Genomic DNA, 22,484 nt, shown 5'->3' with positions numbered 1-22,484 from the left:
GCTCCTCTTGAGCCCGTCGGTGTTGTTTGAGGAGAATGTTTAAAAAAACCCCAAAACATAAAAGTCCAACCACACAGGATAACTTTGAGCCCACACTGTAGGAGCAGGCTGCTTGCTCGCCAGTTACATGCTGGCTTCCAGTCTAACCCATACATTCAGGTTTTTTATCCCCTTTGGAGTAAATCTTCATGAACTGAGCTATCAGTGTATCTCATTTCACCTTAAATAGTAACCAAAAAAGTAGTTTTCAGTCAGAAGAGAGATGGGGAAGTGGGGACAGCTTTCCTTGGAGTTGATAAAACTCAAAGTTTCAGTATTCTTGGGAAAAAGTTCACTGTTTAAAAGAAAAAACCCAACAACCACTTTAATTGCTTGAATTGTGCATCTTGAGCATCTGCAGTGTTTTTTCTGTTGATGATAAAATGAGCTTTGGAAAAACATTTGGTTACTCACGCCTATTTGCCTAAACTTGCTGGATTTCAAGAGCTCAATCTAAAACCCATCCAAGCCAGTACAAAGAGTCCCAAATACTTCAGAGTGCTTTGATTAAAACCTCACATCCTCTAGGACTGCTCAGCATTCCCCATGGTCATGGTCCACATGTTTCAAGATGACACACTCCTGTGATTTCAGAGGCCACGATCTCAGAACAAATATTGATGTAACTGCTTAACTGTGGCTCTACAAGGAGAGAGAATAGTGCAGTCCTTCCAATGTACTCGGATTCAGAGAAAGTCATGGCACAAAGCCTCGCTTTGGTCTTTATTTCCAGTGAGTGCACTGTCACTTAGGGGAAAATTAGCACCTGATAATGTCACTTCATTTGCTGGGACATGAATGGATGGGTGCCTAAAGACAGCCCAACTACCCTTTAAGTGCATACCAGCCCTTTTTACTTCCATAGTGTTAGCTCAGAAGATCCAAGCCCCTCCTGAAATTTAGCCATGCCTGCTTAAGAAGTTGCATCCACCCTGATATTTTCCCCCTTATGTAGGCTCGATGAATTCAAAGACAGAGAGTTTCAGGGCTTTCACAACAACAAACTGTGACTGAGGGAACAACAGCAAGTGGAATCAACACACAAGGCTATTTTTTTCATTAAGAAAACTCATTTAGGCCACATGAGCTAGTGAATGTGTTCACAACCACTTCTGTAACTATGATGCCATGGAAAAATGCTATTCCAAGAAAGCATCTGGCTAAATAGACTCCTATTAAGTGAGCCTACACTTTTGTCAAACTGCAAGACGGCTTTCAGAATGTAACAAAGAACGTTTTTTAAAGCTGCCTTTCTCTAGCTTGTCATCAAATCTACCCTGAAAGCACAGTGAGGCAATGAACTCAGTATCTGACTTTGTAACGGGATAGGTATCTGCCAAACGTATCCTCACCAGCCAACAATGCACTAGTCATATGGATTTTTTTTCCATGCACCAGCCTTTATTAAAACGTTCTCAATTAATTCTGTGGTCTCCAGGACCTTCTGCCAAGGTCACCATTCATGGCTGAAAGGGCTGCTCACTGACTAACTTCTCTGGAGACTTTCATGTAAGCCATAATCAAACACAATTTTCTGTTAATTGCCTACACATATTTGGTGCATTAACAAGAGGAGCTTTAAATACATACATATATATATATTCATATATAACCAAACACAACTGCAGAAGGAAAAGCTAAGATATTAGCACCATACGAGGATCCTGTTGATGACTTTTCTATCAAAGCCAGATCTGATTACTGACGTGGGGAAAATGTTTTATTTGGAATAAAGCCTTTGTTTTAAAAGACCATGTCTCATATGCAGTGCTGGATGGCTACTTCTGTTCTTGCATAAATTCTTGCCTGTGAGAAGAGGTCAATAATAGGCTCTTGACCTAATTACTGTTCTACTTCTAGTTGTCTGCTGAAAATTCTCTCCTAGACATCTGATTTTGAACCAGACTGGGTTGGTTAGTCACAAAGGCTTCTGCTTTGATGTGCAACTCTCTAGGGCACAGCCTGTCTCACCACACTCAAAAGACTAAGAGGTCTAAGGAAACACTGTTAGGAGCAAGCAGGACCTCACCAAATCAAAATAACCCACTCACATAGCATCAAATAACATTATTATGCTATTTGAACTTGTGGAAATGCTGATATTTAAAATTGATCATTTGGCTTGGCAGTTTTCAGGATGGCTCTCACTCCTATCTCACTATGGCTGGACAGAAACTGATTGGTACTGCTGACCAGTCTGCCACTGAGCTAAGCCACAAGTGGCCTCCCCTCCCAAAAACTTTGGATTTGCTTTGTAATCCCAAGGAACTGATAACCTTCTGCTGAAACACAGCACTGACATCTCCAGGTATTGGCAGAGCTCAGCAGGAAACCAGGAGGGGTGAGGGGGGCATGTGTCCTGGTCTCTTAAATGAGAACTGCACAACTCTGAACAGCAGGATGCTGCTGCTATCAGTCCTCTGCTCTTAAGGCCACTCATAAAAGAAGAGCATCTGGAGACAGCACATTTCGGTTTTCAGATGCCTCAGGTGAGGCTACAGGCCACCCTTCTTATACCAAGCAGACAAGACCAGGCATGTTTACATGTCTCAGAACATTGCTTCTTACCAAGTGTGCAGCAGGGCAACCTCTAATCCCCCAGAGGAAAACCAGAGGGTGCAGGGACACAGAACTATCAGAACCCACCAAAGACTTACACATTTCCCTCCTCTTCACTTTTTCTCCTTTGAGACTTTTTCCCTGGGACTCCTTTAGACTCCTGGACTGCCCAGAGAGTAATTTCAATGGATGCTACAATTTTGAAAGAAGGTTAGATCAAGGTTCTGGAGAAGAATGAAAGAGATCCCTAGAACTCTTCTCCTTGCTTATCCTTTATGGTCCTTCTGTAGGGTAAGTTAACAGGTTTTTCTAGGTATGCCACAATCCATATTACATTATTTTTCCATTGCTAGTTTCAAATTATACTGCTTCTCCCTCTAAGCTCATAAAATTCTTTTTAAAAGCTCATAAAATTTCACCTGTGTACATTTATGGCTCTCAGGATATGAACTAAACTCAATTGATTTAGCTATATTTACCGCTGTTGAACTTCACACTGCATTTTACCACACTACCTTTTCAGGAGGAATAAGTCACTTCCTCCTCCTTTCCTCTTTCTGATTTTTTCTAACCCAGCCACTGAATCCAGAAGACTAATCCAATTTTCTCTGCTTTTTTTTTGCAAGTCACCAATACAATTCTGGCTAAAAATGTAAATAAGTGTGTCTACACTGGCAGATTTAGCTGTGCACCTCTCTCCCAAGGCCCTAAGTCTGTGATCATCCATACCACATAGTCATAGAATAGTATGGGTTGCAAGGGACCTTTTAGTGATCATCTACTCCAGCCCTCCTGCAATAAGCAGGGACATCTTCAACTAGATCAGGTTGCTCAGAGCCTTGTCCAACCTGGTCTTGAATGTTTCCAGGGATGGGGCATCTACCACCTCCCTGTGCAATCTCTTCCTTGTTTGCTCAAAGTACTTCCTTCCAGAAGGAAAACCAAGCACAGCTGATGGGATTGTTTCCCTACATTTCCCATGAGGGAGGGGAATGCAGGTGTGGAAGGCCCCAGTTTTGGTACCTCCTCCAGAACCACCTTCCACTGCCTACTGACCTCTTCTGAGTGTTCACACGTGATAACCCAGAGGATGCAACACATACCATGAGCACCACATAGTGAAAGGATCACTTCAAGAGACATTTTTTCAAGCTTTGTTGGGGGGGCAGGGGGAGGAAAAAAATTAAAAAATAAACCCACAGAAGATTAATAATGATGCATCAAGGTCATGGCTTGTGGCCCGGGAGAGACCTAAGCCAAGAGCTTTGCAGCATGGGACTGAGGCTCCAGCAGTACTGGCACCAGCCACTGCACACCCATGTGGTCTGGGGACATGCTGTGGGGGGCTGCCTCCAAAAACAGATGCAGACACAGGTACACCCAATGAGAGAGTTTGAGGTTCCAAAAGCACCCAAAGCACCCAAATCCATGACAGCACCTTGCAGACCTCAGCTCCAAATCACAGAATCTGCTGAGCTGGGAGGGACTCACAAGGATTATTGAGTCCAGCCCCTGGGCCCACACAGCACCATCCTCAAAAGTCACTATATGTGCCTGAGAGCATTGTCCAAACACTTCTTGAACTCTGTCACAACCTGGGGCTGTGACCACTGCCCGGGGAAGCCTGTTCCAGTGCCCAATGTTCAGTGTTTCAGGGTCCAGCAAACTTAGGGCAGGTCTTTCTTGGTCCTGTCAAGGCTGGACAAAGAAGCCAGCAGAAGACCAACAGTAACCATGCATCTAATACTGGCAAAAATTAACCCCTGTAAAATAACATGATAGCCAGGCATAAATTCACAACTGGAGGCAAAGTTTATCTAAAAACATTTGGGTTGCCATGATTCCTTTTCCCATTTTAGACAAGACTGTGAAAACACTTTTGATCTCTAGCCCTTTATTTCCTTTATGGCTGGAACATGAAGTGAATCAACATTTCAGAACCTCCAAAATATTTTTATTTGCTCTCAGTATTTGCTTATAAAAATGATTGGAGTTTGTCAGAGAAACAAAACAACTGCGTTATTTTTCAATGCTTGGGGAAGGAATGAATTTGCAAGGGGTACAACAAGAACTGGCTCCAACCTTTGCAAGTTTGTGGTTCATTCTCTTTCTTGGTTTCACAGTAAGTTGCTGCATAGGACTGGAAGGATGCTTAATTTCCAGACGTGTGACTCTGAAGCAAGGGTTCAGCCCTGGAAGCCTCATGCCTTGTCAGTGGACACCTCTGCACAGTGCTGACCTCCACAGAAGGAACACGACCACACTCCCACATACACTTGGTAGGGTGCACAGCTGCCACAGCAGGAGGGCAGTGGCAGTGGCCATGCAGAAGCACTCTACATGTTGGACAAGGCACCAGCAGGCACCTGCTCCTGAGAGGGAGGCAGTAGGTCCTGGCTGCCACTGAAAGCAGAAAGCTGATTTACTTCAATTAATTGTGTTGTACAAAATAAATTTCACCAACATGGAACTTCAGCTTTTTATTTTCCCAAGAGACAAAAAAATCCCATACTTGTCCTGTCCAGAGAGATCTTAAACAAGGATTGGGCTAAAATCAAGACTTCAGATATGAATATCCTTGAAGTTTAGGAAAAGACCTCTTCTCTTAAGATGGGCCATCTTAAAAACCTCTCTATAATGGCCAAACTCAAGTCTTAGATTCCAAGAAGAAACAAATTTAAGAATATTACATCCAGATGCAGCTTTTAATTTAGTAGGTTTTTTTTTAGTTAGTAATTTCTCCATGTGGGAAATTACTGACATGACTCACTGGACCCCAAAACTCACCACTTTTCTTCAGTATCACATGCCCCGAGACACCTTGATATAGAGACTCTGACCTAGGAGCAACTCCAGAGCTGGCTGAGTTTCCCTAGAGGAGCTCCATCCTATCTGTGTGCCACCAAAAGGTGACAAGGTGCTACCTGCAGTCCTTGCTGACAGACACGCGCGCTGTCTCGGCTCACCAGGCCAGCTGGAGGGGAACCAGGCTACCTGGGGCTAAGTGGCTTTCTGCCTGGCTGGTCCCTGTCCTCCCAGTTCGGGCACTGACAGTGCAAATGGAGCTGCCTGCAAGACACTGTGTAGGCGGAGAAGGCAAGAGGCAGACAGAGTGCTGCAGTACTGTTAGTCTGGTAGAAAGCACCCGGAAATCCCTGGAAAGAGCTTATTTGAAGAGTTAGATTCTTCACCCTGTTCTCCTTGTCATTCCAATATGTCTTTTGCTGCTAGCTGTTTTCAGGCTGGAGACAGGTAAACAAATAACCATGTACTCTCAGAAGCTTTGGTAAGTAATGTTTCTTACATTAAAAGTAAAAATAAAATACAAATTTGTCTCTCCATTTTTAAAACAGCCCAAATTAAAAATAAATAAATTTTCTCCTTTTGTTGGAAACTTACTTGACACATTTAGGTTAATAAGTCCAATTGATAGATGACTTTTCATTCATGGTCCCATTTCCTAATCACATCCTTGTCTCACATCCACCCTGAGTGAAGACTGATGAGAGCCTCTAATAGCCACTGTAGCTGCCTTGCCCCTACCCATGCCTGGCACCGCACTAGGTGCTGCAGTCACTGGGGAGGGGGCTCAAACAGGGGCAGCCACAGCTCAAAACACACCTGAAAGCAGCACCTGCTGAACATTTCCCCCTACAATCACCTTGTTTTCTCAGAGCAGAGGAGGGAAGTCCACAGTGATGCTTTGCTAAGAACGGTGGGCTTAGAGCAGCATCTGTGGAGCGTGGTCTCCACGGGATGGATGAAGAACACTCCAGACCCACTGCTGGCCTTGAGCTGGAAACCCGCCCCAGGGCTGGCTGACTGCAGAGGGTGCAGGGGCAGCTTGGGGGAGGAGGAAAGTGTGCAGGTTGTCCTCAGTTTCTCTGCCTTGGTTAAGGAGCACCCGTGGGTGAAACATGGGTGGTGATGGAGCCTTCAAGGCGGGAGTGCCAGGAAACAACGACCCAGCCTGTAGCCACTGCCTTGATGAGCAGCTCAAAGAGCAGCCAAGTCTGTGCCTGGTAAGTACTCTCCCTTTGTGGCTGCTGTGATGGATGATCTCTGAAGGCAGGGTGGGCTGTTGGTGCCTGGAAACTTCTGCAGGCGCTCTGCTTGCTCCACCGCTCTTCCTGCAGGCGCCTGTTAGGGCAACACAGCTCCTTGCCCACCCAGCCCGCTGCCCTGGGCACAGTTTCACACAGGGTTCCCATCCATCAGGGAGGAGGGAAGAAGCCAGTATCAGTTGGAAAAATCTGGGGTTTGTGGGAACTGAGCTCTGCTTTGTTAGAGGCCATCCAGCAGTGCAAAACACGAGTGAGAAAGTGCAGGGAGGTGCCACTATTCTAGAGCAATGCCAGCTCAGAGCAACGATTTGGTTACTGAAAGATGCAGGCAAAGATACAAAACTGGACCAAGCTGCTGGCTCTGGTCATGGGCTGAGAGACACCAGGATTTCCCAGGACAAGACTGGCATGATCTCCTCTAGCCAAGGAGAACTGCACCTCCATGAGCTCTTTTCTCAAGGTCTGTATGCAGAAACACCCTCATGCAGCAGCTTGAGAGTCAGAGCTGCAGGAGACCCATTTGAATCCTGCAGGTGTCTGATTCTTGCAGAATATTTTCTTCTTCCAGTGCTGTTTGCATCAGAGGCAGAGGCTTTTCATTTCAAGCAACTCATTATTTAACCCACCTTGTTAAATCTGCTCTAGTATCAGAGTGGGAGTTAAGGGAAGCCCACTGCCAGAAGCAATGCTGGTGACTGCACTTCCTAAATATATTTTGATTGTTTTTATTTCACTTCCCCTTCCATGCTTCCCACTCAGTCCCAAACGGAATTGCAACACCTGACCAAGAGCACACTGAGAAAGGGGAGGTCCCTCTCTCAGAGGCAGGGCTGTCCTTCTGCAGTCATTTGATAAGCACTGTTGTGAGAGGTAAACAGTTGTTGAACCTTCCCATAAAAGAGCTTGACAGAATAAAGCAGGGACTTTTCTTCAGCCTTACCAAAAAAGAAGCCCACCTAAAAGAAAATTCAGTGTAGCCAAATTCAAATGTGCACATAAAATTTAAACCCAAATTTAGATTGTGTTTTTTCTGAATGGTTTATATCTTTTCACTCAGCTGAACCAAACTCACCAGCCTCAAAACTCAGTTTTCAACTGATGCCTTGGACCCAGCTCCCTTAGGAGAGCAGCTCTCTGTGCAGGAGGAGACACAGTGCTGAGCACAAGCATGGGTGGAGATGGAGAATTCTGAAACTCTGAATTCTATGCTTCAGTTCCTCTCCTGTACCAAAACATTTGGGCTGCTACCCCTTTCCATTTCAATTTTCCTACACCACTTCCCCTTCTCAAATGAGGACATCAAATACTCATGGGAGTCTCATGAAAAGCCTATATACATACTAGTCTGGTGCTTGGGGTTGTTTTGTTTTGGGTATCCACAGGGAGGTTTCAAAGGGGGCAGGCCCAGTACTAACCAGACCAATCTAATGGATTTGGGGCTGAGATTATGAAAAAACCTTAAGCTCCTAGAAAACAAACAAAAAACTCCCATAAACACCCCCTGAAAACTGAGACAGGTTATGTCACATATGGTGAAGGTCCAGAATATCCAGTCTGTTTCCATATGTGAAAACAGAGTAGAAAACAAAGATGTACCCAACAACTTTCTGCAAGCAAATGCTGACTTTTTAAAGGCTATTTGGAATTAAGAACAATTAAACTCTTACACCTCAGCCCTTTGCAGAAAAAAATATTTGCAAAAGTACCTGAATTGTTTATCTCAGTTCAGTTCCCATCTCCTTTTCCCTCACAGTGAAGGGAAAATTGACACTTTACCCATCAGACTGCAGAGACCGTGTGACAACATGACAAACAGCAGAGCTGCAATGTGCTAAGACAGCTACTGCTGAGGAGATGCAGATGGACCTTTGCCCTCTTTGGTTTGGACAGCATTTACAGCACTTCCAGTTTCATCTCCTAGTGAAACCAGTCTGCTTAAATTGTCCTCCAGCAAGAGCCCACAGCACCATGGCTAACAGGCAGCATAGTGCCAAGCTAAAGCCAAGCAAACAGAAAGAGCTCACAAAAAAAGAAGTACAGGCACTCTCAGTGATACAATTACAAATCTCTCTACTGCATTTTTCCTGTATCACCTTTACTCGTAATTCCTAATATCCTTATCTTTGCCATCTAAATGCAAATGCAACGAGGCACATTTTCCTTATTTTAGTCCATTCTTCACAAGTCCCTTCTTTTCTGCCTGAGCTGATGGCTGCAGGCTGGGGAAAGGGGCTGTGGGAGGGAACAATGGCCCACCTTGCTTCTTCCCATTTCTCCAAGGTCATCCTGCGCACCAGTGGAGCAGCACCATGCTGCTGCTGTCCTGCTGATCACATTTGAGAGCTGTTGCCATGGCACCAGGGGACAAATCACTTCTTGACTGTGTCCTGCAAATCTCTCCCAGCAGAGCTGGGGCCTGGACCTGCAACCTTGGCTATTTTTAGCCACGTGCTGTATAATGCAGAAGTTGATGACCATCTGCACATCTCCATTAGTCAGCTGTTTCCAGGTGCTCGGTGAAAGGAACAGATAGCCAGAGACAGGGGGGAGGCTGAGATCAAACACTGAGCAAGGGCAGCTGCTTGCAGCACCTTTTGGTGGAGAACCCTGTCTCAGTTTCACTTGAAATCCATTACAATGGAACTTGATGGAAAGGAACCTTTGTTCCCTGCAAGCTGGAGGGACACAGACCCCTCACCCTCCTTCCCCGAGGTGCTCACACTGCCCAAGACAGCCAGGCAGGGTGATGGCTTCTCCCCTACACTTTCCCATCCCATGAGCTGCTCTCCAAGCCCTCCTGGTGCTTGCAGCCCTGGCAAGGGTGGGCCAGGGTGGAAAGTCCTGAGGGCTGATAGATATCTTCGGACAGGGACTAAGAGAGATGTTCCCAGCCTCCCCAGTCTTCCCTCCCTACACGTGCCTCAAGCTAGCAGCACCACTGGGGCAATTCAGGTTGATCTAGCCAGCAATCAGGTGATAGCATAAACCCCTACAGGTGTCCAAAGTTGCAGGGAAGGTGATACTCCAATGGCACCCCAGATGCCCATTAGAATGGTGTCACAAGTAGGTCTTGAAGAACAATCAAAATGCATTGGAGATTTCCAGGTGAGGAGTGCTGTGTGATGAAGGCCAGGCTGCTCTGGAGGGGTCAGACAACTCCTGCCCAGCAGCCCAGCCCCACCTGACACATGGTACCAGCCTACTGAAGCTTATTAAATGTATTTCAGAATAGGAGGTTCTTTTTTTCACATAACAGAATTAAAACAACGTTACAGTCTCACAACCATGCAAAGATATACTTGGGTTTTCTTTAGTCTTATTGAGGGCTAAGGATAAATCTCCCAAATCCTGGATGCTCCTGTCCAAACATAATGGGATATGTCGTCAGCCCACCAGGCAACCTGCATCCTAAATTCACTGGTTTAACCCAAACTCAAGAGCAGATTCTTCAGCAGCAGAGCCAGGGTCTGGGCTGGCAAACCCATGAGGCTTGGGGGTGCTCTGATGGAGAGGTGCACTGCAATGCACCAGGAAACCACTAACCAAACTCCAGCTGCAGGCTCAGAGCAGAGGGGCTGAAGTCTCAGGCCTGAGGTTGTTGCTCAGGTATTTTTTTTTCTGTGCCACCCTGAAAAAGTGATCACGCTGACTTTGTATCCCCATGTGGCAAGCAACTATCAGAGAGAAGAAACTGAAGTTGGAGCTGCTGAGCAGCCGATTCCCTCCAGTGCCTCACAGCCGAAATACAGCAAGGCAGCATGCTGGCAGCCCAGAGACAGATGTGCTGCTCCTGCTCATCCTGCCCCTGCCCTGCTGAGGATGGCCAGCTTGCACAAAAAGCAAAGCAGCAGCTGGGCACGGTGCTTGCAAAATTCAGCATTGCTGTCCAGGTCATTGTACAGGGTCTGGTCCTGAGAAAGAGAGGAGCCCTCACATGTGAGGAGTTGCACGGTCTCTGGTGTGTAGGGGTGCAATTCCACAGAAACCAAGGAGCTGGGTTGATTCACACCAGCTGCAGAGCTGGTGACTAAGAAGCAGTGCTGCCTCACTCCATGTTTTTCTTATTCTGTATAATGTCAGGGGGCAAATCAAGGCCATGTGAAGCTCTGCACTAAATCACCCATTGTGATTTAGGACATGTGTACAAATGCAGGCATTTGCAACCAGATGAGGGACCAGCACCCCCTCTGATGGAACAAAAACAACACACCATCAAACCTAAAATGAGCTGTCATAGATCAACCTGCTTCTAAAATGAGCAAGGATTTCTATCCTGGTGCCCAGACCTTCATGCCACCTGCAATATGCTTTGGTTTGGGCTGATTTTTTCCAGCCTAATAAGTGCTGTGCTTCCTCCCTGTGCTCAGACCAGACAAGAGGTGATAGGGTTAAACTGCTGAGCAGGGTGACAGTCACACTTGGAAGTGGGAAGAAAGGAGTGGTTCAGTTTGAGCCAGGCAGGAATATCCTGGATGGGGCCAGCAAGAACATTTCATATAAATACCCCAAACCTTACCAACAACAGTGGCAGACTTCTGGATGCTGCAGAAGGATCACATTAAGAGCAGTGACATCCACAGTGGGTTTCCCATCTGTGGCAGCTTCTCAGTGTGTGACACATGGCAGGGTGATGATCCATGCTTTCCCCAGCCCTGATGACCTACAGCTGAATCACTGACATGTGCAGGAGCAGCACCAGGGCCCGAGGACCTCCATGTCTCCCTACATGCAGTATCTCAGCCTGGCATCCAACACGAACATCCTTAGCCATCTTTCCTGTTTCCATGCTCAGAAAGGGAGCTGGAAAGGGAAAACCTGATAGCAAAGAAAGATCTAGGAGTCAGATTGAGGATGCTGAAAAAAATTGGACAACAGCCTTCAGCCTTGCATACTGGAATTGTTTATCTTGTTGTTTCCTCTATAAAACATCTCATCCCAGCTGGGTCATAAGGAAAAGAACAATAGCCATATATTTTTAGGATCTATCTGTGATGATCAGTTTTTCCATTTTGTCACCCAGACTATTTTATTTCAGCAAAAGACCCTGCAAAGCAGTGCAAACCATGAGTGCGCAGGGAAGGGGCTGTTGTGGCAGTCAGGAATTTCCCCCTGTCCCCAGCAGCTGATAGCCCCAGCTCCGCCTGGTGGCATCACATTTGTGCCACCTCCAAAAAGTGAGACAGCACAGGAACCTCAGAGTGAGTTATAGCCACAGACAGTGCTCATAACCTGCCAAAGGCTTTGGACATCAGGGCATCTAAGACCTACCTGTGACAAAAAAAAAAAAAAAAAAAAGGAAAAAAAAAAAAAAGGTAGTTTTTTTCATTTTCTCTTCCTTACTGCAGCATCCTTGACCACAGAAGAGATGCTCTCACATCAGAGTGCCACAGCCCATGAAGCCCATGAGAGGCATTTGCTGCTGCAAGCAAGTGCCTGCTCATTAAGACACCCAAGTTAACAATGCAAATCCACAGCCTAAGTATAGCATGTGACAGAAAGTCCCAGTCCAAATTCATCAACACAGCACCTCAGGGGACTGTCAGAGGCAGGAGCAGCCCAGCCACAAGGGTATGGGAGAGGAAACACAGCAGCTTTTGGCCCCGTGGCTCCCCTGGGGCCCTGGGCTTTTATGCACCACCAGGTAACCTCTGTGCTACCATGAAGTTTATGGCAAGGCACAAAGAAAGCAAAGATGCCACAAAAGCCAAACATTCTTCTTCTCCTCCATCACATCAACCAGTGGCAGCATCAAGAAATTAGAGGTGGGTTTAAAAAGCCCTTGGTGAGTCAGGAACACAAGTAGTGCTGCCTGTGAAACATTGGATGGGACTAATTTCTCCTTCAGAAAGATAGGAAAAAGATTGCTAGGTCACAGATTCTTCTTGACCTCATCTGTTCCACTAAGCCTCTTCCAAAGCAGTATCTCCCAGTAAAGAGCAGAGATAGCCCACAAAGTTTCTTTTTGGCAGCAGTCTCTTGTCTCATGTTCCTGGATGAGGTAGTGTAGGTGCAGAGGGGTGAAGAGATTTGTTTTTACTTGCATGGACTATCACAGGAAATTCTGTCTGCTGGTCCTTAATCATAAGTCTATCAGCAATCATGCAGGCTCCTCATACAGCTTTCTCCTTAGTTCTAGGGACTCTACATCCTGTGGTTTTCCCAAGTCTGTCTCACATTCCCTGCTACTGCCTGATGAGGCCTTTAATAAAGGTGTTTTATCTTTTCCATGCTTCAGGGCAGGTCTCAGGTGCTCATTTTACCCCAGCTCTCTCCTACTTTTCACATCACTGATTCATAGGAACATCCTGGATTTCACATGAATCATTCCCTTTTCAGCTCATGTTCTCAACGATAATATTTTTGTGGAGTAGTTTTATTCTGTTAGCTCACAAAAAGCTCCATTACTCAAGCCTTTCCCAGATTATCCAGAGAGTTTCTCTAAGGAACTTTTTTCCACAGTGCTGCCTTATAATAAATCCCTTTCCTCTCTAAAATGCAGGGGTGGAAGGATGCAGAGGAAATGAGTCTACCAGCAAATGGATGGGCTTGTGCAGCTGTTTCCCAACAATTTACGCTTAGTAATTAGTATTTCTGCGGACATGCACAGATAAGAGAGAAAATAAAGCCTATAAAAATGTGTTTTTTTATGCTTATACATATCTGGGTGCAGTGCAGGGAAGAACACTTGTCTTCACAGTCCTATACACATATATATATATACATACAGGTGGTGTCTACCACAGCCCTGCCCAGCCTCTCTGCTGCTCCCTGGCTCACCTCTTCCAGTGTGTGCACTGACAGAATTACACAGGTTATCACCCCCCACAGGTTTCTTTCATAGCCCTCAAGCCAGGCATGGGGGAAACCAAGGAGAATCACATCAGCTTGTACCTCCCAAAACAGGGGCATCCCACTTCAGGTGTGAAGGAGCTGGGGAAAAGAGCAGTCACCCTCCACAACTTAAAAGAAAGCCCAACCCCCCAAAACAAATAAACAAAAGCTTATGCAAAATCAAAACCAACACCACCCCCCACACCCACCCACCCCACCCCCCCCCCCTCCCCCCCCCCATGCTCAGAAATATTTACTACTCTTAAATTTTCCATTCTGGACCTTGGCCAGGAAGTAAATATCTTGTTCTGGAAAAACTGAGCACATTTCTGCACGTGTAAGGGAAGTATTACACTTTCCCCATTTCCAAAGTGCAAATTGTGAAAGAACCACTCTTACACATCTTCAAACTGATTATGAGTTTAATAGAAAATAAAGAAAGAAATAGAAAAAGCAAGAGATACTGCTATCTGTATAACTTCAGTGCCTGGTCAATTTATGGAGAAGATTATTCTGTGAGGAGAAAACTGGAAAACACCTGAAGGAAAACACTGTCATCAATCACAGCCATGATGGCTTTAGGAGGGAAGCCCTTGGCCCTGTGCTCTTCAACATCTTCATAAATTACTTGGATGAAGGACTGGAAGGGATACTGAGCAAGTTCACAGATGATACAAAACTGGCAGGAGATGTTGGCTCTTTTGAAGGCAGAAGAGAGGGCTAGGCAATCACCAACCATATGAAGTTCAATGTGGGAAAAGTGCTGGATTCTGCACCAGCTCTGGATGTACAGACAGATGGGGAATGAGATGCTGGAAAGGGACCTGGGGGTCCTGGTCGATGGCAAGTTGAATGTGAGCCAGCAGTGCCCTGGCAGCCAGGAAGGCCAACCTTGCCCTGGCGGCATCAGGCACAGCATGGCCAGGCGGGCAAGGGAGGGGATTGTCCTACTCTGCTCTGCACTGGGGTGGCCTCACCTCCAGTGCTGGGGGCAGTTCTAGGAGCCACAATGTATGAAAGAGATCAGACTATTAGAGAGTGTCCAAAGGAGGGCAACGAGGATGATGAAGGGCCTGGAGGGGAAGCCATATGGGGAGTGGCTGAGGTCACTTGGTGTGCTCAGCAGGGCACCGAGGGGAGGGAGACCTCATTGCAGCCACAACTTCCTTTTGAGGGGCAGAGGAGAGGCAGGCACTGATCTCTTCTCTGTGATGACCAGGGAAAGGACTCGAGGGAATGGCCTGAAGCTGTGCCAGGGCAGGTTTAGGTTGGGTATTAGGAAAAGGTTTTTCACCCAGAGTGTGGCTGGGCACTGGAACAGCTCCCCAGGGCAGTGGTCACAGCACTGAGCCTGACAGAGTTCAAGAAACATCTGGACAACAATCTCAGGCACTTGGGGTGACTCTTGGGGTGTCCTGTGCAGGGCCAGGAGCTGAACGTGATGATCCTTGTGTGTCCCTTCCAACTTCACTTATTACGTGATGTCAGGAGTGAGCCCATAAAGCCTCTTTAGGTACAACATCTTTTCATGGCCTTTAAAGATCAGCTCTGGAGAGCAGTGGGCACTGCTGCCATGGCTTACAGGACACCTCTTCCTGCTGCTGGCTGTAGGGGACAGCTGCCTGTTCAGCCAGAGGTCTCAGACACACCACAGACCTACCCTTAGCTCACAAGGGCAGAGAAGCAAATCCAAGTTCCCAGCACAGCCCTATAGCAAAAGGGTTAAATGAGGTCTTAGCATTTTAGTGGTGGGGTACAGAGGGAAAGCAGGGCTTGCTTTTACCCAGCCCATGCTGATGGCACTGGGTACTGAGGTCTGGGATTTGAAAAGGGCACTGAAAATGTGGGAATAGCCCAGAGAAAGGAAGGAAGAACCCCAAAGGGCACAGGTGATCCTGGGAGGTGGTTTAATAACAGCTCATCTGCTTTCATGGAGGCACCAACAGGACTGTAATTCAGCACAGAAATGTGGTAGACTAAACACAAGAAAACCAGTCACTGTGGCTAAAGGGCAGAGCGTGGGACTGATGTTCCTTTCTGCCTTTAACGTGTCTGGAAGGAGAACTGAATTTATCTAGGTAGCAGACACCTGCAGCTTTGGTGTTCAAGCTCCCTGGATCATAGGCAGGCCAGGCTGTGTGGCCAGGCTGTGCTCAGGACACCAGACCCAGCAAAGGGTCTCCTGCAGAGCCAAGCCTGCTCCTCTCCAGCAGCACTGAAGGGGAAGGTGCTCAGAGGCTGCTGAACCAGAACATGTAAAATACAGCAGGGCTTTTGGGGAACACGAAGGGCAAAAAGAAAAAAAAAAAGAAACCACCAAACTCTAAAGAATAATTTCCCTCCCTCACATAGAAATTGAGACTGCTGAATACCAGATTTTCAGCATTTCTGTTTCTCACTATGTACTGCCTTGTCATTTGTAGCAATCAGTGTCTCTAAGGAGAGACATCTCTGCCACGTGCAGGTAGCAGAGAGCCTGTGCCTGCCTGCCAGAGGGCATTCTGCTGGGCACCACTTCACCTTTGTGAACCCTCTGCACCTCAAACACAACACAATTCTTGAATCCCTGCAGAAATGAGGGGCTCTCAGCAGTTTGCACACAACACACAGCAGCCTCCTCCAGCCGAGCCACTCCCTCTCCCAGTGGGCAATCCCCTTGCAGATCCCTGGGATGAGTAAGGATTTTGCCAGAGGATGAAGCAAAGCCCACTGTATCCTCCTTGCTTCCCCCTGCAGGATGCCCCTGTGCTGAGAGCACCTCACAGCACAGCCAAGCCCCCCAATGCAGCAGCACTGAGGAGAGCCCACGTAAAAGGTTTCCTATAAATCATCCTCTCCTGCTGAGCTAGCCCAGCTCCTCCTATGGGAACTCTTGTCTTAGGAAACCTCCCTCCATGTTTTCACTTGAGACTTGCCGGTGCCTCTTTTATACCCCCCATTTTTTTTCCTCACCCTTTCCAAATACTTGGTTTTATGAGCTTCTTGTTGAGATCATAAAATACTGGGTTGGAGGACTATAAATTCATAAGGAGGTACTCTTTGAAGGGAGCTCTTTTTTCTTTAGTATTAAAATGATAATAATAATTAAGATTTTAAAAATTCCCATCCCTCCCTCTCTTGCAAACATGCTCCTATTTTGCAGCAGACCAAAATAAGGATCTGGGCCCTTACACATCATGTTGCCTCTTAGATTTAACCAGAGCAGGGTTTTGCAGCATGGGAACCACAGGTAGAGGTGAGCAGCAGCCATCCCTGATATCAGAATCTTGGGCCCAAGGAAAGCAATTTCTTTTGGAATTTTGCAGAGATAATAGTTACCTGTTCATGCTGGGTCCAGCTTCTTCCACAGTCATGGTAGGAAGAATAGAGTAGTCAGCCAGAGCTGAGGATACCTTCCTTCATCTTTTCATTAGGAAGCCTAAAACACTTCATGGAGAGATCACCACCAGGCTGCTAGCAGATGTTGAAAAGCCCAGCTCTTTTCCCTCTTTACACATGGTGATAACATCGTGTGTTCCCCCAGAGACACACTGGTAATTTAAACTTGTGCAACAACTACCCCACATCCATTGGAGGACAGCCTGGGGTTGCCCTGCAACTTTCAGGAGCACCACTGGTTTTGCAGGTGGGGAAACTGAGGCTGGGAGACCTGTTCTGCTCTCCTCACTGCCCTGCTCCAGGCTCAGTCTACCACTCACTCCCTGGTGGGTTAGTGCCAATTGAATCATGTCCTGCCCGTGGCAAAGGAAGAGCTGAGGGGGCACAACTGACTCTCTAAATGAGGAGCACTCTGCTGGGATTTGGGGCACTATTAGCTAAATCTTGCAGCCTTTATTCCAACAAGCCTTCAGCTGAGAGGCATTCCCACCATGCAGCCTTAATTGGCTTATTTAAGATCAGCTAGGCCAGCTGCCCGGGCCAGCTGAGTCAGCCAGGGAGAACAGGGGGCTCTCCCCCATCTCTGTTGAGGGAGAGAGTCCCATCCACTCCTGGGGCCCTGCAAACCTTGACTTGGCTCCAGATTAACCCCAGACTCCATGACAGCACGGCAGCTGTGGCTGCTCCCATGAGCTGCCTGGTGGCTGCTGCAGGCTTTGGCTCACACAGGACAGCAGGGCACAGGGTACCTGACTGCCAGCCCCCTGCCCTTGGACATCTTCCTGGCCTCTCCCTGCCCACAGGTTAAAGAGATTTGCAAGAAACAGGACTGAGAGCAGCATTTCTGCAAGGCAGATCCCCTGGTCCCCCATTATTGCTGCTTCTTTTAAAAGCAACAATTGTGCACAGGGAGGAGGAGGAGGAGGAGGTCACATGAAGGATGCCTGAAATTCTTTCCAAACCACAGCCATTTCTGACCCATCAGAAATTTCCCTACTTACTCTGGCCTGTGAACTCTGGAAAATGCAATTAAAAGAGAAAAAGCAGAGGCCTGAAACCTCTGATTCAGGCGGGCTCTCTGACATTCATTAATGAGGCCAGCCTTACACGGTGCTGATTCAATAGGAGCGACTGTCTGCTTCCAGCCCCGGTTCATCAAAAGTTCATCACTTCTCCCTTCCAACAGAAACCTGCCTGAAATTTGTCCTGCCTCCACAGAAGTCAAGGGAGCACCTCTTTTAATCGTTTAATGTGAATGAAATTGGCAATTTCTGGGCCGACAGTGGAGATGAGCAGCCCTTTATATATATGTACTTATACATATCCACTGTAACTTCCCCCATATAGCATTTTCTTTCTATATCTGGATGTACCACCCAAAGCCTGGCGAGGTGACAGCAGCCAACTGTGGCTCCCACCCCAGCAGGAGCCAGCTTTTTAGGGAAGCCACAGGACAACCTGCCAATGTCACCAGAGCTGAGCCAGCAACTTCTGGACACGTTGTCCGCCTGCCTTCCGCCCACGTGCCAGCAAGCAAATCCTGACACCACCTCTCTGATTTGTTATTTGATATTTGGTTCCTACCCCGGCTGCAGACACATGACCACCTCTGAAATGGTTGGTTTTAACCATGGAACTCATTTCCAGAAGTAGCAGTGGAAGAAAACAGTGGCAAAAGGAGATGGAGAGGGATTAATGGCTCCAGCATGTTTGGAGGTAGACCAGGGCTGATGATGTGTCTGGGCAAGAGGAGGTAGAGGAGGATAAATGGCTTTGGCTTGTTTGGAGGTAATCCTAAATTAATAGTTAAAAATTTATAAAATTAAACTAAGCTCCTGTGCTCAAACAGAGGGGCTACACTCTTGGGAATAGGTGGGTTTTATTGAGAGCAGTTCACCCATTCCAGGTGGACTGAACCAGCCTCTTTCCACAATAAATCTGCCTCCTACCTGCTGGCTCCCTGTGACATCCCAGGCCTCTCTGTGGCAGGAGAGGCTCCCACTGCTGCCACAGGTCATGCCGTACAAAGCTCACCACTTGATCCCTGAGGTAGAGGTAATGTTATCCCCCTCTGTTTAATACCATTAAGCAAAACTACCTGCGTGGGGCCACCTGTGTAACCAGAGAACTTCCCGTGGCCACGTGCTAGGTGTCTCCTTCCAGCCTGGACCCACCGCCAGGGCGGGAGGGGACAATCTCAGGAATGAGCTGGGGCAGGGGGCTGCTCCAGCTGCCGGTGAAGTGAGAGGAGTCCCACCTGCTCCAGGTCTGCAAAGGGCATCAATGATGCAGGGGGTTGTGCACCTCTCCCCAAATCCATGGAATGACCCCCTGACCTGCCTGGCACCGTGAGGATGGGAGGGATGACTTTTCCAGCAGTCAGCCGGACTGGATTTTTGCGGGCAGAGTCCACATGGAAGAGGCAGGCAATTCCTGCCCACGTGCCAGCGCTCAGGAGAGCGCCTGGCAGTGCCACCGAGCTCCTCTGCAACGGGAGCTGCCTCTCACCATGGGCTTGGCAGCTCCTCCCAGAGCAGCCTGAAATGGATCCCTTCAGACGAGAGGCATTCCAGTTGCTTTCAGTTGGGAATAATAGAGATGAAAAGCAGAGTATGGTTGGGATGAGGCCCCATGACTTAGCCCTGGTACTTGGTTTCCACAACAGAGAAATGCCAAAGCCTGACAACTATAATCAACAGCAATATTGCTTCCTTCAAGATTTGGTCCAGTGCAAAGCTAAAGTCTTGTGGGAAGAATTTATTTTTAATTCTCCCACCATACCAAAATTACAGAGCTTTTAAAAACCACCCACCCCCCTCCAAAAAAGTTTAACAATTCTGTACTTCTTCCTATTTCAAAGCACAGAATTAAAACTGTTATGGATTTGAAAAATGGAAACTCACTCAACTTGGAGCCCACCAGTTGGTTTCTACCCCAGGTTACCAGAGAAGTTTTTAAAAGGGTATTAAGCATCAACCTCTGTTTTGCAGATGGGGAAACAAAGAAAATTTTGGATAAGCATCTAAAAGTGTGTCAATCAAAGTTGGTAGCAACATTGAAAAAGCCATCCACATGTCCTGACTTCTCCACAGGTTGCTACCCAGTGACTAAACAAGCAAAACAGATCTCAAACCAATAATGAGATTTCATGAGAGAATGCAATAAACACAGGTGAGATGCCAATTAAATAGATACTGAGTTGTACCCACCACAATGTGCAGTTAAAGCAATTAATTCCTTCCATGGAGAGAAAAAAAAAATGTTTTTGAAATCTGTGGCTTTGCAGGCAGATTCCTGCCCATGAGAAAAAGTGGGATGAAGGGCTTTTGCTCTGCCTGGTAAGATAGTCTGGGGAGCAGGAGATGCCAACAGTGCTACCCAGGATTGTGTGGAGGAGACTGAGTGGGCTAAAACACTGTGCCAAGGGCAGGGCAGAGGTTGGGGGAAATTTTATTCTTAATTTGCCTGGAAAAGTGTTATATGGAAAAATGTTGTGTTCATATCCCAGTTGCAGCTTTTTAGCTAGGAGAAATCATTTTGACTCCCAGGCAGAGAGTACATCACCTGTGGGGAAGGGGAATTATAAAAACAGATAGTTTGGGATAGATATCCATCTGTAATCAGGGTTTTTAAATTCATCTTGTGTCTTCCTCACCTGACAGCATTTCTCTGTGTAAGTTCAGGTGTCTTTAAAAAAGGTCCCCTATATTGCAAGGAATACTAATGTATATTTAAAAGTGATTTCTCACAAGCCACTGGAGGGCCGTTGGGGCAGGACTGGCTGGAAGGAAAGCTAAAGACTCCCAGCTATCATCTCCAGGAGCTCAGGTTTTGGTTATTCAGGTCTCTTACATGGAAAGTGACTCTCCAGAAATATTTCACTCTTCAAATGTTTGGCATTGGCTGACTGTCCCATAATTCAGGGCAGGTGTAGTTTACCATGGCTTCACAGGAAACATCACTCAACAAACACATCCCACAAGTTTGTAGTTGGCAAGCTGTTTCTTTCTGTAAAAAACAAAGAGCGAGCCCAAACAATTCTACAGCATATAGTTACATTTTCTTATACCAGCTTGGCTTTTTTTCTTTAAACACATTTCTGCCTACAGCCATAATTGGATTTACTGGGCCAAGCAGCTCAGTGCCTATCATCTTTCCATGGAGAAAACAGTAGGTCCAGCTCATTCTGCCATGTACTCTTATTTCCAGCTCCCTTGGAGGCACTGCCTTTGTCACTGCTCAAGAAGCACCCTTGCACTCGGGACAGGAGTCCCAGGGAAACAATAATGAACACAGAAAAATAATCAGGAACATGGAGACAAGGTGCTCTCACAGCATCCCAACAGCCTTGGATGTGAGTTTGAGGTGTCTCCTTTGCCTGCCCTGCCAGGAGCAGACAGAGGTCCAGGAAGCAAGGAATCCTACAGAGCTCAGGCCTCCCTAGCTCTGCTTTAAGCCCTCTTCAGCACCAGAAGGTACTCTCTTATATAGAAAATGCAGCCAGGGGTCCAAGGGCTTACAGCTGTTGATGTCAGGGAGTTTGCACTCCTCTCTCCTCAGTCTGGGCCCTGTCTATCTCTGCTGTAGGGACTAGTGGAAATGCTCACTGCAGCCTTCACACAAGTAGCACATCACTTCAGGCCTGTCTTGGTGTTTTCTTTCATGTGCAACATCATATGAGTGAAGTTGCCCTTTAGCTTGGAGGAAGAGCTGCCAGAAAACTATGGCCAGGCACACTCCCATCTTTCACACCTCATTGCTGATGAAACTGGGCTTTGGGAATCCCTGTGGGACCAGCTGGCATCCCCATCCTGGTCTGCTCTGCACTGCCTCAGGAAGCTGCCCTGTGCCAACCCATGCTCCTGAGTGGTACCCACAGATGGAGTGGGGCTGGAAAAAGCAAGGCAGCCTTCTTAGGGCTAAGGGTGGCTCCCAGCTGTGCAGTGGCTGTTGCCAGTGCCCTCCCTCGCCTTCCAGCTTCCTCGGGTTACCCTGGCAAAATTTCTTCAGGTGCACCAATCTATAATCCGTGGCTAGTGTAGGTATCTATTGAGATACCTAGGTTACCCACTACTGCCCATGTTAGGCAGAGCCTAAAAAGCCCTCATAGGGAAGCTTAAGTAACTGCGGCATGGTGGGATGAAAAGTCACCCTCCTGCCTGTGTGACAGGGAGAGGACAGGGAATCTGCTGGGATATTTGTCTAAAGCTATGGCACAGCAGTGGCCCCAAAGTTCTGGGCATCCTGCACCCCACAGGCCTGTCCTTTTGCTGGCAGCCACTACTTCCCAAGCCACCTTTGCTGCCTGGCTGTGCAACTGCTGCTACCCGTGCCAGGCAAAGGGTGTAATCAATGGTAAGCAGGCTGCATTTTAATTACCCTTTATATAATGTAAACGTGACTGCATTAATAATCCTTGCAAGCCATGCGACCGTCTTACACAACCTTTAATTACTCAGGGAGCTCAGCATTTTCCACTGTCGTACAATTTGCTTTATCTTCTATTATCTCACTGGGCTGCCAGGCCCTGCAATACAAAGGGAAACATTTTCTGCAATTTCTTCCAAGCCAGGCATCTCAAAGCTGTGTACCTGCTCCAAGACAATCATGTTT

The 22,484-nt window shown here is 47.1% G+C and overlaps 1 long non-coding RNA gene across 1 annotated transcript in view; it reads right to left on the bottom strand.

Annotated features, from left to right (window-relative positions):
- Window positions 1-13,723: 13,723 nt before the first annotated feature.
- The window catches only part of LOC146768021 (uncharacterized), a 32,053-nt gene continuing 23,292 nt past the window's right edge, over window positions 13,724-22,484 (bottom strand). Inside the window, exon 3 of the long non-coding RNA XR_014953964.1 lies at window positions 13,724-22,398. This is a non-coding gene — a long non-coding RNA (uncharacterized LOC146768021). The remainder of the gene's footprint in view (window positions 22,399-22,484) is intronic.

Source organism: Lonchura striata, chromosome 3 (assembly GCF_050655825.1).
Source record: "Lonchura striata isolate lonStrDom1 chromosome 3, ASM5065582v1, whole genome shotgun sequence".
Classification (NCBI taxonomy): Eukaryota; Metazoa; Chordata; class Aves; order Passeriformes; family Estrildidae; genus Lonchura; species Lonchura striata.
This window is presented reverse-complemented; position numbering and strand designations above follow the sequence as displayed.